Genomic DNA, 15659 nt, shown 5'->3' on the forward strand with positions numbered 1-15659 from the left:
ACATTCAAAAAGGATTCTATTTATTTATCTGAGAGAGAGAGAGAGAGCATAAGCACATGAGCCAGGGGGAGGGGCAGAGGGAGAGGCAGAAGTAGGCTCCCTGCTGAGAAGGGAGCCTGACAGGGGGCTCCATCCCAGGACCCTGAGATCATGACCTGAACTGAAGGCAGATACTTAACGGACTGAGCCACCCAGGTGCCCCTATATAATCCTTACACACTGACAATAACTTTTCCCTAATAACTTGGTTTCTGAACCTATAACAAATATGCAAGAATACGGGGAGTTATCATTAGCCCAACCAAAAAATGGTTCTCAGACTTCCCATAGTATCCTAATAAAGCTCAAATGATATGATTCTCTACCAATTCACCCAAGCCTTTTGCAAGTAGAAATAATCATATATGTTTTGCTTCTATGTCTTTATGATAGATAAAATGATTTAAATGTACTGAATCATTTCACTTTCAGGAGTTTCCATTTGGATCCTATCATGGCTTTCTCCTTGACATATGCAGTGCTAAGTTATTTAAAATTAATTGCAGTACAATATTTTAAAATTTCTTCACATGGTGCTAATCTCAAGTGCTTTGGATGTTTGAACCACACTTGGAAGCCATCAAGTTCTGTGTATCTCTCATGGAGCAGTTGAACATGCTAAAAAGATTAGTCAGTGAACTTTAATCTATAACCAAAACTATACTGAATTATAAAATTTCAAAAATGTGTGAGTTGATACAAATGAGAAAACTGCAAACATTCTACATAACAAGCAAAAAACAAACCTAGATAATTAAAACACATAAATTCACTCATATAGCTTTGAAATCCAGAAAAGCTTTCAGAAATCCACCACTGATCCTGGGGTCCTACTACTTGAACACAATTAGGTACCAGTTGAGCTCATGTGCTCATGTAAAGTTCATTTATCTGCATTTTTGTTTTCATTTTAGGACACAATCTCCATTCTTTTCTGTGGTGACGTTGGGGTGGGGGGATAAGTATTTTTGATTTCAGGAACTCAGTACAGATGAATAATATGCTTAGTAATAATCCTACAATTAAATTGTCTTCCATACAATGCCTAGTGATAGTTTGGGTCAGATTAGCCAAATTAATTCTCTTCAGGATGTGCTTTTATTTATTTATTTTAAAAGATTTTAGTTATTCATTTGAGGTAGAGAGCGCGCTAGCAAGCACAAGGAGGGGGTGGCAGAGAGAGAGAGAGAGACGGAGAAGCAGACTCCCCCCTGAGCTCAGAGCCCAACGATGATGACAACATGGGGATCTATCCCAGGTCCCTAGGATCACAACCTGAGCCGAAGGCAAATGCTTAACTGACTGGGCCACACAGGTGCCCCCAGGATGTGTTTTTAAAATAAGAGTTTCTTGTCACCTGGATTTATTTTGATTAAAAAAATCATGTGTTCTGGGAAGTCTAATATAAGGTGCTATTTCAACAGCTACTCCTCATAAAAATTCTAAGTGGGTGATTTGATCTTTACTCTGATTCCTTGTTTAAAAATCATCGCCACTCTAACCAATGACTAATAATTAGTTATTCTTAGGAAGAAGAAGCTTGCTTATTTCACCATCAAACATTTATTGATCACCTACTGTGTGCAAAAGCACTGTGAGCTTTTTATTGAGTCCCAAGTCTCTATACCATTTAGAAAAGTGTACATTACTTGTTTTTTTGTTTTTTTAAAGATTTTATTTATTTATTTGAGAGAGAGAGAATGAGAGACAGAGAGCATGAGAGGGAGGAGGGTCAGAGGGAGAAGCAGACTCCCTGCCGAGCAGGGAGCCCGATGCGGGACTCGATCCCGGGACTCCGGGATCATGACCTGAGCCGAAGGCAGTCGCTTAACCGACTGAGCCACCCAGGCGCCCCACATTACTTGTTTTTTAAAAGTAGCTATGTCAGGGGCGCCTGGGTGGCTCAGTTGGTTGGGCGACTGCCTTCGGCTCAGGTCATTATCCTGGATTCCTGGGATCGAGTCCCACACGTCGGGCTCCCTGCTCAGCAGGGAATCTGCTTCTCCCTCTGAGCCTCTGACCCCCTTCCCTCTCGTGCTATCTCTCATTCTCTCTCACTCGAATAAATAAATAAAATCTTCAAAAAAAAAAAAAACAAATAAATAAAAGTAGCTATGTCCCCCATCTCTACTGGTGGTAGTAACATAGAGTCTCCCTAGGTTAGAACCCTTCCCAAAGTTTATCAGGGGAGGATGGGGGAGGTAAATATTTCTATAAATAAGAAATGGCTTATCTGTTGTTTTATAGTCAACAAAAATGACAAATCCCTGGGATGCATGGTTTTTCCAATATTTGGTCATGGTAGAAAGCCTATGTACAAGCAAAAGCTTATAGGGAGGTGCAGAGACCAGTGTTTACAACAAAAGCCAGCAGTTCTCCCTGCCAATCATGCCCCCACTTTCACATGTTCTCACCTCTACTCCCTAGCCCAGCTGGGCTTCATGAGGCACCATTTCAACCCCTGCAGCATTCCCACAGCCAAGGCCCTGACCTGTGGTTCCCAGTGATTCAATTTCACCGCCATATTTTCAGATTTACAATCTTAAGATAAGCAAAGAATAAACGGTGGCTAGACCATTTTTGGTTGGATCCTATGAATGTCCTTTCTAAACTCTGTCCTGTTTTATTTTTTGGTTACTAGTAAAGAAGAGAAACACAAACAATAAGTGGGGAAAACAAAGAAAAAGAAGAAACAATAGAAAGAAAAAAAGGAAAAAAAAAAAAAGGCAGTAACAAAAGAAGTGGTATCATTTGAACCAAGGTCAGAAACAGCAGTTCTTCCAGCGGGACAGGAAATTTTATTTGCAACAGACAGGGGGAAAGTTACAAGTAAAAATCAGTTTCTTCAGCGGTGAAGGGTAAAAGAACTCCCTGCAGAGGGTCTCTGATTGGCCGGGTTAGTCCTGGGGAATGGACAGAACAGTCTCAGCATCCCCTTAACGTGGGAACGATGTTTTTCTTTGATGCCGGCTAACATCTCCACAAACAGGACATCATTTCCTAAGACTTTTCCATTTAGTAACTTGGGGACAATTCTTTCTTGATAACATTTCACCCAAATGATTTCAACGATATCACTGGGTTGGTTTCCATTTTCCACTTTTATTTTCTACTTTAACAACCAACCTAATGATGTAATGATTTCCTTTTCCCCTCTACATGGAAATCCTGTAGAAAGGGGAAAATGTCTGGAGTCTTAGTCAACAAAGCCGTAAGTCTTTACCATACAAAACTGCCTCGTGTCTACCCCCCACTGCAGCCGCGTATTCTCCCAACTGGCCTGAAAAATCAGAGAGCACTTTGTTTTAATACCTGCCATTGTGGTATTGTACGGACATGCTCCGACTTCACAGGGGAAGACTTTACACAAACATATTTGGAAGGAACTGCATTTAAAAAACAGGCCAAAAGAAAATTCTACATTAACAGAGAGTAACATCTCACCAGTAGAAGATAGGGAAATGAATTATTCAAAACGATACAAACACTGATGTCATAATGAATAGAGGCAGGCTCTCAGGAATCTTCCCGAGAAAAGCTGGTATTTACACAGTAATTGGAAGCAAAACAAAACAAAATAAAAAAGATTTCCACATAAAGAAAATCGTATACGTTGCTTTTCATAACCCCATCAAAACTCATTCTGTGGCACTCTCCGGGCACAGACTCTTGATTTCCGTAAGGAGAGAACGTATAGAACGACAAGACGGCCCGGAGAAGAAATTCATGCAGAACATCAAATGTTACTCAACATTTTCAAGTAACCATGATATGTCAAACAGGCCACATGATGCAAGTACATTTAAATGTAAGTTTCTATTTCTGTGGAAAAATAAAAAAGATCAGAAGTCTGAATCTGGAAAAGCAAAATCGCTTGCAGGTTTAGAAAGCATATACAAAACCTGGCAAAGGAAAACACTGTTCACCGCCACCATCTGCTTTCTGGCACACGGAGGAAACTTTTACTAACAGCAACATCTCCTTACATTAGAAAATCCACTAATTAGTTTTGTTGTAATAAGAAAAAATAACCTTTGCGTGGAAGGCGGATCGCCAGCTTGGTGGGGTGTTTTTTCTTTTTTTTTTTTTTGTTGTTGTTGTTGGCTGCACCTTCCAAGTAGGGCCTGGCCTATAACATTTCCATGGGCAGCTCACCTCTGAGTTCTCTTCTACTGGAGTACTTTATTATTCCGTCTGGTCTAAAGAAAGTATTCACAAACGAGAGATCAAAAGTGACAGCAACAGAGGGGAAAAGCTTTAAGGTATCTGACTTAATATCAAAAAAAAAGAACACCAAGTTCAGAATCAGGAAATCTGGGATCCAGAACCAATCGTTAAAAGCTTGGTAAACCTGAATCTCATTTACCTCATCTTTAAGGCTATTAAAGTCAATGAGACCTAGATTTTCCCTAAAATTTCTTAATTCTTTAAGTCTAAGTCAGGTTTTCCTAAGAACTGGATGTCCTCAGAAACTACTGATCGCAAAAGAGTAAATGGGGCTTCAGATGTCACTGGTAAGTCTGATTTAATTTATGAAATGTTGTCATATACGGGATTAAAATACTACAAATCTAGCAACCAACAAAATGAAAGCTCAACTAGAATTCCTTAATGGTATATTCTAAGCATTCAGTCAGCATATCATTCCATAAATAAAACCAAATATGTGTTGAGCACTTACTGTGTGCCAAACACTCTTCAGAACTCTGGAGACAGAACAGGGTTAGAACAGAATAGAAGACTCACAAAGTTTTGCGCTCATCATATGCACGTTACACTAACCCTACAATCTACAGAGTTAGGACATTCATCCTCTGCAGAATTCAACAGCAAATCACCATGCTGTTCAAAACAGGATAGTACCAATGCAGAGAAAAACATGGTCCCTGGTACGCACTACACTGAAAAATCTTCTTAAAAGTTTCTTGAGAAAATAAAATAAATGGGTACAAATACTTGCTGAAAACTCATATGGAAAATAGGCCTCATGCCTTTAGAATGAGAAAAGCAAAGCAGAACACTGGGGCAATGACCATGAAAGTGCAGACACAGCCTTCCCGTAAAAGATGTCCGTGGCTTAAATTGTTTAAACTGGACCTCTGCCCTGATTGAACAGTTCATTGATTCAAAACTCCACTTTTTCCATTTTCTAGAAAAATTTATTTATTTATTTATTTAGAGAGCATGAGTGGGGGGAGGGGCAGAGAGCGAGAGGGAGAGAGAACCCCAAGCTGACTCCTTACTGAGTGGGCGGAGCACGATGCGGGGCTCGATCTCACGACCCCGAGATCATGACCTGACCCAAAATCAAGAGTCTCGGTCGCTTATCTGTCTGAGCCACCTAGGTGCCCCTACTTTTTCCATTTTCATACAAGTTTTTTTAGTAGGCTCAATTTCGGCTAAATTTAAAAGCAAAACTGCAACACAGGATGATCTATTGCAAACTCAAAAGTTCTTCTGCCTCAGGAATGAGTGACAGACTATTGCAAAGTTTAATGATAACCCGCCTGTATCGCACAAACAAGCCCACACTGCTATTCCCAACTGTATGGCCACAACATGTTGATAACTAGGATAATGTCCATTGGGTTCATTAACCCTCAGTTGCCATTAAAATACTTTAATTAAAACTGTAACACTTAACCCAAGACCTTCTATCAAATATTTGAAAAGATTTCAGTCAATTTATACAGTTCTGACTTTGCTTTTACCCTGTTTTCGCCAACACCCTATTTAGGCACAGAAAGTAGCTGCATTCTTTCCCGAGCCCTGTGAGTCACATTTGTACAGTGCAGATCCCTGTCCTGAATTTAGAAGGTAATTCAGTATAGAAGAGGATGAAGACAGAATCCTCTCCCTTCCTCTTGGCAGAATTAATCACTCCTTTCCTCTGGCTCCCTACAGCCTGGTTACTAAGAACAGGGCTCAGCTCCTATTTCATTTCTCTGTGTGTATAATCCCCCATCTGCCTTCCCAACAAGCTGTAAACCCTTGAGGGCACAAGGCTCCTACTTGCCTAAAGAAATTGTGCCCATAGTAAATGCTCAGTAAGTGACCTTGAACAGAGGAATAAAGGGGAGGGGCCAGACTGGGTAAGACTTTTTAAGCAAGGACTATCCCAGAGATGGCTTACAGACTTTTCTAACTCCTAGCAGGAACAAAATCCAGTTAGAAAACATGCTGGGTTTTTTTTGATTAAGGCTACAATTCATGCAATGGTTACATACGAGAGAGCAACTTCCCCATCTCTATCAGCAATGGCCAAATGTCTCCCCTCGTGCTCACAATAATCCTATCAATGCAATATTTGAAACATAAACCAACAAAAATAGGACTCTAAAAGGGAAGTAAGATTACTCAAATCATAAGACAATTCTGACAATTCTTTGCAAATATTTTGGGACCAGCCTTTAAAAACATTTCCTGTTATCTGTAGTAGAAGGAATAAAGTTTAAAATGTTATTTAATGTAAATCCTTTTAGGTCAATCCTATAGAAAATTTCTGTAGTATGTGATGATGGGCTTCTGCATTTCTGGTTTCATAATTACTGATGACTCCCAGATACATATCGGAAGGCAAGAACACTTTACTAAGTATATGAAGGAGTGACAGCTGTGTTTGGACTAGTGTATTAGTAAAGCTGCTGTCAATGAGAATTGCAACAACAACATCAAAAGCACATCAGAGGTTACATTTAGATCATTAAAAATCTTTTTTGGTTTTCATTGTAGCATGCATTTTAGGAGATGGATATTGAAACTCTGTAGAAAAAGTTGTGAGGCAAGAGACCAATTCCAATATGTAGCATGTTTGCCACACCCTATTTTCACTCAACAGAACAGCTTTTACCTTTGGCTTGATGTAGGCAGAATCTCAGATACTCCTAAAGTCTTTTTTCAAAAACCTGGCCTGAAGTTGAGAATGCTATTTCTAAAATTAGCCAAAAGTTCTGAAAACGGCCTATTACATATATATATATTCACCTTTTAGTAGGTGCTATATACTAACAGACTATATTTAGAATATCCATGAAGTGATGTGATTTTGTACAGATGATCAAACAATATATTGCACACTTTTCAAGGGAGGTAAGGACATATGATGAAGGATGCTGAACTAAGAATAAAGATTAAGTATTTAAATAATACAGTGAGAGGGAAAGAAAACTTCACGTAAGCAGCTAAGTAAAAAATGGAAAATTCATGACCTGGGACAATTTTCTACCTCTGCACGTTTATTTTGCTACAGAAATTGATTAGCTAGCTAACCTTAGGCAGCACAGACAGATAAATTTCTATCACATCCCTCTGACCTGTTCTTCTCTTAGCTCTCTAGGTAACTGAAGTAAAATTCTGCTAAGGGTATTGGGTTTCCCTCTGGCTAAATAAGGAACGGACCTTGAAAAATATAAACAAAAAGAAAATAATTATTTTGCAAATTTGCCAAAATGGGTGGACAATAAGCAACAACTGGTAGGCCCTTAATAACAATACTTGAATGCAGCTCTAAAGTTGGACAGTTTTCACTTATTTACCACATTTATAAAAATGACGCGTCTTTTTCTTTCAAGCCTTGCAATTCTCGTCCCAGGCTAGCATGAACATACACACGTAGTCACAGGCAAGCAGACAAATGGGGACTGTTAACACTTTTCTTTACCAAAAAAAAATAAAGCACACAGAAAATGGAGTCTGTGTTCAGAGAATTCTTACTTTCTGCTTTAAATTTAACAATACTTAGGGACTAAAAGGTATGGTGGGTACATAGGTAGGGGTGGAAATACTTCCTACGGGGCTTAAATTTTGGTCTTCCTGAGGGCAAACTAGCAGTAGCCACATCAAATTCATGTGGGAAGGAAGCTTGAGTCTCAGATTCAAAATCAGCTACCAAAAGATCTGCACTACCACAGTTCAGCAACAGAGTACCATAGTTTCCATGTCTGTGATACCAAGTAGCCTATGATCCCGTGTGAGGTGCCAAGAAAAAAAAGATCCACCTTTTCTACTCACTCCAGCAACTGCTGGTCAGGTTCCAAGGTGACTAAAGACCAAAACCTTCCACCAAAACGAACACCTTAAGGGAAGGTCTGTACTCACACTGTGGGACACAACAAAACGCTATTCTACAAAGGTTCTGAGCCTCCTACAGTAACATGCCTTTAACGGGACCACGTTTCAAACGGTTTACCCAGCACCGTAGGAACTGAAATACATATGGCATGTCTCCTTGGTCTGCTTCCTTCATTATTCACGTGGTTTCATCTTTCTAAATTTGGACTTCTATCCCATGCTAGAAGGTGAGGAGAATGTAATACATAATGTGAAAGTAAAGCAAATCATATGATATCTGTACTTGATCATTTTTCATGGTTTGATACCCAAAGAATCACTGCCTACGGAAGATGAGACATTTTTTAAATGCTAGAACACTGAGCCTTCCTTTCATACAATTCAAAGCAAGGGGCATATTGCTGACGCAGCAACACTGTGGTCTCAGAGAGACTGTGGGAAATGTCAAATTTATGGTCCTGGGGGTGATTGGTGGATGGTTTTGTGGTGTGTATGGTGTTTTGTTTTGTTTTGTGTGTGCTTTTTCTTTTCTCTTTTGAGCCTCTGACAGAAACGGAGCTCTACAAACTTTCTGGCGACCTCCCAGGAAAACAGAAGGAAGCTCTATCCCGTACTTCCCCTGGGATCTAATGAAATATACAGCCTCTGGGCTTCTTTCAATTTGGACTTTCAGATTGCTAAGCTAGTGAAAAGGGGATCCTAGCTGTCACAAACGTCACATGCTCGGGGTCACCTGCTGCTCGGGAGTTCTCATGCCAGTTGTTGACATAATAAGCACCCCTTACACTTTAATTACAATTCACAGTGTGCAAACTATGCAATCTGCTTTAAGGCAGACTGTCTTTTAAATCAACACTAAAATTCTATTACTAATATGGCAATGCAATGTAGCAGGGGAAGGGTGTGTCCAGATGACTAACTATATGCAGATATTTGCCATTTGGAGAAGATACGGGCAACATTTACCAAAAGACAAAATGGGGTTGTGGCTCTTAATCCTGGAAGATGGGACTTTACCCTAGCTCTGCTCTGAGACCTCCTATGAGTGAACCACAAAAATGAAATACAATATGCTTCATATGTAGCATTCTCACATGTGTATAACTAGCATGTGGGGGCTTAGCTATTCTATGTAGTATCTTTTTTTTTTAAGATTTTATTTATTTATATGAGAGAGTGTGTGTGCACAAACAGGGGGAGGGGCAGAGGGAAAGGGAGAAAGCAGACTCCCCACTGAGTGCAGGGCCCCAACAATGTAGGGGCCCATCCCAGGACCCCGGGATCATGACCTGAGCTGAAGGCAGATGCTTAACCAACTGAGCCACCCAGGCGCCCCTATTCTATGTGTTATCTTGCCTATCCAATAGAACTGATCAACTGTTAAAGAACAAGGAATTTCTATTTTCCCCCTATCTTCCCCTCTAAACCTAGGGAGCACTAGAGATGTTGAACAAATGCTTTCAGAGTTGTGTTGATGCTCTATCTTTTACTAGATCCTTGTATTTTGTTAACTACAGACCCGCGTAAGCTATATTCTTGCAATCAAAACATGAAAGGTTATTTTAAAACAGAGCCCGTTTAAAATAATATGACAATGCAGGGAGCTGTTTAGAAAGTGCTAACACATAATTAGAGTCTCCTGTTTTCTCCAAAAACAACAGTGGAAATTAGTTACAATTATATTACAGAGAACTACTATAAACATAGGTGGGCTGGCCTTTGAATGAACTGTCCCAACCCTCTGGGAATTACAATCTCACTTGCCATGCCACAAATGATGTAAAATGAAGGACATGAAATAAACTCATGCAAAGTACGCTGATGTTTGTGCAGTCTGACTCAAACACCTTAGCTGAGCCCCAGGTACGCCCCAGGGTAAAACACCAACAGCTCGGCAGCAGCAACAAAATAGTCAAAACAGAAACCCAAATTTACATAAATAGTAAACAGATTTTTAAAAAAAATCATGCCTATATTTATTTTAAGGAAGGATTATATCTGAATTACAAATGCCAGCAAGAAATGTCTACTCACTGCTTTTTTTTTTTTAGTGCCAGGCAATAGTAGATACCAGGACAAAAAATCAACAACAGCCAACAATAAAAGACAAAAAGTTTATCCTATTTAGACGTGGTTATTCTTAACACAGGAAGCAGATGCATCTTCCACTGCCCTTTCAAAACTAGTAGTTCCTTTGGGAAAGCTTTCAGTCGATTGGCTGTTGGGTTTTGTCTTTATGAAGACAGACACGGAGCAATTTTATTTTCTTTCCTATTAGAACACTTTTAGTCCTCACCTGGCTCTCCCCAGGTAAACCATTTGATATCCAGCTGCAGAAGAGTCCCAGTCTGTAAGCACATCCATTCTCTGCAGACAGGAGGGGCTGTGAGAAACTTAATTCACCAGCATTCGGCCACCCCTAGCCTCTGACCTCAGGCTCCAGTTTTGATTCCGGTAAGTTGTGCCATGTTCTCGAACCAGTAAGCTCCACCTTAAGGGCCGACTCCTTCCTGGACCTGTGTTTGGTCAAGTTCCCTGCCTCAGCTGGAACTGGACTCACCAATCGGGTTTTCCTTACCTCCTTCCCAAGAAGAAGATTCCAACACTAACACCCAGGCGAGCACCGGGACCCCCACCACCTGCTGACAGACTTCTCTGATGCTAACTTCCTGCCTGGATTAGGGTCGCCTGCCTATGTGTTCTATTTCTTGGGTCTGCCCAACATTTGGGAAACTCACTGTCTGCCAGCTAGACCTCCACGTTGTCCACTGCTCCACTAAGCTAGCAATCAGTTTCTATAATCCGACCATCTGGAATCTCTTTTGGCTGGGCTGAACTGTTTTTTTACAGAACCCCAAAACTAGACCAACTTTAGAATATCAACTCCCACATAATAATTTCAAGTCTTGGTCCTTTACGAGATTAATGTGCCAAGGTACAAACCCCCTCTGTCAATTCCCTCTACTTTTCCTTGGTAGGAAGGAAACAGAACATCTCTAAAACTCTGAAAAGAATATAAACAAAAAAGTAGAAGCACTCTTACCCAATACTGGGACTGGTAGTTGATTGGTTAGTTTAAAAAACTGGGTAAAGACAATTTTTTGTGAGACATACACACTGTAAGCATTTTAACTTTGAACACACACATACACACATTCCTTGGCCAATCTTTTTATGCAGAGAGGCCATAACATTAATGTCTATTAATGGCAGCATCTTTCTTAACCAAAACACATTCATAATGCATCATATAGATTTCTAGTTTTATTTTTTAAAGTACAGAGACAATCTAAAAATACTTCTAAAATAATCTGAATCCTTTTATATTTTCCTAATTTCCCTTTACAGTTGAGACTTCTCATCCACACATAATCTGACAGAAATTTTTGTAACTCACCTTTAATGAGTCTCTTCCAAAGCACTGGCTTAGTTTCATAGAAATAAAACTTTCTCTTTCATTTTTGAAATTACATGTCATCGGTTCATATAAACTTAATTGAATTATATAATAACAATACCAATATAGTAGTATAAACAGGTCTGGTGATAACACAACTGACTTTTGTTAACAACCAGTAAAAACAAAGTTCTAGGATGTGCTGGTAGGTAACTATTGGCCATGAGCAATGACATGTACAGGCATCAGTTAGTATGTAACAAAGAAAGTAAAAAGATTTAGTTAATCTTGCAAGTTGATTTTTTTTAAGATTTTATTTATTTTAGAGAGAGAGAGAGCATGAGCAGGAGGGGCAACAAGGGAGGGAGAGAGAGAATCTCAAGCAGACCCAATGTGGGGCTCAATCTCAGGACCCTGAGATCATGACCTGAGCTGAAACCAAGAGTCAGACACTTAATCAACTGAGCTCCCCAGGTGCCCCTTACCAGCAGATTAATACAAAGCTTCTACTGTGAGGGTCCACCCAAAGAAAACAAAATTCACATAGTCATAGAGTGGATATTATGAGCAGGCACTGATGCTGCATGCATGATGCTTACGGTGGGACCCATTTTTGAAAAAGACATCTTTCCCAGCATTCTCGTATAGCCCTAATTCCTAATAGCATAAGAAATAACTAGAAGAACCTCTCGGAGTTACTGTATTTAAAATGGTAACTGAATTGGTATCTCTATCCACTTGTTACAGAAGACAATATTTAAATTGATCTGAATGTATTTAAAAAAAAAACCAACAAATTTAATTGGACAGCTTAGCTCCTGAGATAGTATTTTCGAATTGTAGACTATATTTGTATTTTTGTTATTTTATACAACTACCAGAATATCATTACTTCTGGTTTTTTTTTTTTTAAGATTTTTATTTATTTATTGAGAGAGATAATGATGGAGAGAGAGCATGAGGGGGGAGAGTCAGAGGGAGAAGCAGACTCCCTGACAAGCAGGGAGCCCGATGCGGGACTCAATCCCGGGAATCCAGGATCATGACCTGAGCCGAAGGCAGTTGCTTAAACAACTGAGCCACCAGGTGCCCCATTACTTCTGTTTGATTTAAAATTGTGATTGGTAAAACACTTTTTTTTGATTATGGATATTGTGATAATGAAAAACTTTAATTCCCATTTTAACATCGTTTGGTTTGAGAATTGAAAATAATCACAAAGATATCATAATTTTAAAAATATTTTATTATTTTCAGGTTAATATAACTATCACTTTTCATGTGCTTGTACTTAGATCAATTTTTAGCAGCAAAAAGCCTAATCTCAACTTTTTGCTTATTATTAACTTCTAATTATCAGTTTATTAACAGCTTTAAAATAAATGTATTACTTGTGTTGATATATGATAATGACGATAGTAACAGCAAATGTTTACTAACTGCTTAAAAATAATAAAAATGGCCAGCACTGTGAGCAAAGTGACTTATATACATGTAACTTTCCCAGCAACTTTTGCAAAGTAAATATTGTTATTATTTCAGGTTGAGGAAATTGAGACAACCCTAAGAAAAAAATCAGGATCTCAAAAATAGATCGACTCCAAGCTCAGGCTTCTCATTTCAACAAGTTGTATGTGTGTGTGTGTGTGTTTAAAGTAAACCAGAGATCATAGACTTTCCTTTCCAGTGAAATTTTTATTTGCACAGATGTGTGTGTGCACGTTGGCATGTCACACACACACACACACACACACACACACACTTTAGTAAATCAATTTCATATGCAAAAGAAAAATGAGCCAGGGCTAAGTTATTAAAAGAAGCCTTTGAAGCAAGGAGCGATGATGTGTGAAAGACATACCACAAAAGTTTATTTAAACAAAGAACAAGCACAGAGGGATGGAACAAAAGTGAAAATAAGGGAAATGAAAGCTCTCCATCTTTTCTGTTGTGTATGGATTTCTCATACATGGGAAAGACAGGAAAAGACATCTGGAATTTATGGAATATCCAAAAGTAAAATAAGTTCAACCAACTTAGAGTTCAGATGAACCAAATTGACCCATTTTCAATGATTTTTTTCTATGTTAAACACAATTACATTATCCTCTAGTAAAATTCATAATTTTAAACATAATTCCTTACTTGTAAGAAAAAAATTTTGAGGTAAGATTTTATATAATATTTTTATAATATCTTTTTCAATGGCAAGTTATGAAAGCAAAAATTTTGACTTGGCTTCAGAAAAGAGATAGAGAGCTTTTTCACCTTATATTTTCACCTCTCTGTTTCAATATCCCAATGCACATTTCAATAGCACACCGAATCATTTTCTTAAAATTTTAAATTTTGTCTGGTATAACATCATAAAAGTTTAAATTAAAATCTTGAAATATGTATAAGCTATTTAATTTCTAAACCTGTTTCATATATGTACCTATATACAGATGATAGAACTTTATAATTGAACTGTTAAATCTGTATTATCAGAGGCACTGTTAAAAGTAAAGTAATAAATTCTAAGTTATCCCCCAATGCAAATATTCCCGAGTCTTAGGCTACGGCAGACATCTCAATGTAAGGGTGAAAAATCCCGCCAAACATATAGAAATTGTGTTTATGACACACACCATCCAGATCATATGAAATTGACAAGGTACTTGTAGAAACAAACATTCCTTTTTTGGGCAAAATAAAAAGTGACTTCTACGTTGCTCTTGGGAGCAGAAACAGAAAGAGTGGCCAAAAAGTTGCAAAGGAGAAAGATGAAGTTGGTCCTCTAATCTAAAGTTAAAAATCATTTTTGTTTGCTTGCATTTAAATAAACAATATAATAAAAGTCTTATAGAGACTCTATGCGTATGGAAGGCACTATTGCCTTTACATATAAATGGAAGCACATTTCTAGCACTTATATTATTGCAAATATTGAAAATGGCCTCCAAAAGCTTTTAGCAATGCACTCTTTGTCTTGTTTCCAAAGAAGCAATCCAATTAAAATGCTCATTTTCGGGGCACCTGGGTGGCTCGGTCGGTTAAGCGGCTGCCTTCGGCTCAGGTCATGATCCCAGGGTCCTGGGATCGAGCCCCACATCGGGCTCCCTGCTCGGTGGAGAGTCTGCTTCTCCCTCTCCCTCTGCCTGCCTCTCTGCCTACTTGTGCTCTCTCTCTATCTCTCTGTCAAATAAATAAATAAAATCTTAAAAAAAAAAGAGCTCATTTTCAGCATAAAGGGCTAGGACAAGGACCCATACACCATACCCAGCATCTTACAAACTCTGGAAAATAGATTGAAAACTTCCATATGCGTTCTGTGTGCTTGTACTAACCAAGCATAATTTACAAATATTTTCCTAGAAAAGGAATTATATGTTTTTTTCTGTCTCTTCTAGTAAGTATCCACCCATGATGATTCTAACCTATATTATGTTTGCTTCCTTGAATTCACAATTTCACAAGCATATGCTGTGTATTCAAACATGTCAATAGGAACATAGTAATAAATATTTTTCATTTTGATACATTTCCTCCACATCCTCCAGTTATACTTCCCATATTAAGCATACAGAAGACACTTAGTAAATGTGTTGACTGAATTCATTTTCTTGCAGTGGGGTTATTTTGTTTGTCCTAACAATAACATTTGTTTTCCTTTTGAAAAGAATTTATTAATTTATTTATCATGTTCTTAAGTTCTTTCTTCCTCACTTAATTTCATAAAATTGATTCTTGTGGCCATTTTCTTTCAATCAAAAAATTGTCATTGAGTATCTTGTATAAATTGTACTTTTAAATGGGTTGCACTAAACACAGTATTAATGAAATTATTAAATAAAAATGTATTTTATATCTTCCAGTATGTCTGTCACATAAAAGATGGATGCCTTCCTTTCAAGATACTTGAACAGATCACCAAATGATTGCCTACTTCTCTCTCACAGCTCAGATAAATAATTAAAAGGAGATACACACAGATTGGTTGCATACTTAAGAGAATCAATTAAAACAAAATTGTATGAACGCTCTTCCAATAATATATCACTTCAGGGACTATGAAATGCTACCTTTACATTTGTAAAATCACTACGGTTGGATTAGAGCCTTAATGTTATTTCTCCATGAGCACTGACTGTGTGTATGCACGGAGAGACAT

At 38.3% G+C, this 15659-nt stretch overlaps 1 protein-coding gene across 11 annotated transcripts in view; it reads right to left on the minus strand.

Annotated features, from left to right (window-relative positions):
- The window catches only part of NFIA (nuclear factor I A), a 369111-nt gene that overhangs the window by 190138 nt on the left and 163314 nt on the right, over positions 1-15659 (minus strand). The window contains exon 3 of one of the 11 annotated variants that reach the window (XR_004681660.1): positions 4072-4238. The exons of the other annotated variants lie outside the window; for them this stretch is intronic. The gene's annotated coding sequence lies outside the window, so the exon portion shown is untranslated. The remainder of the gene's footprint in view (positions 1-4071; positions 4239-15659) is intronic. 11 annotated transcript variants of the gene reach the window in all.

This window comes from Mirounga leonina, unplaced genomic scaffold, assembly GCF_011800145.1.
Source record: "Mirounga leonina isolate KUSES-001 unplaced genomic scaffold, KU_Mleo_1.0 Mir_173, whole genome shotgun sequence".
NCBI classification, from domain to species: domain Eukaryota; kingdom Metazoa; phylum Chordata; class Mammalia; order Carnivora; family Phocidae; genus Mirounga; species Mirounga leonina.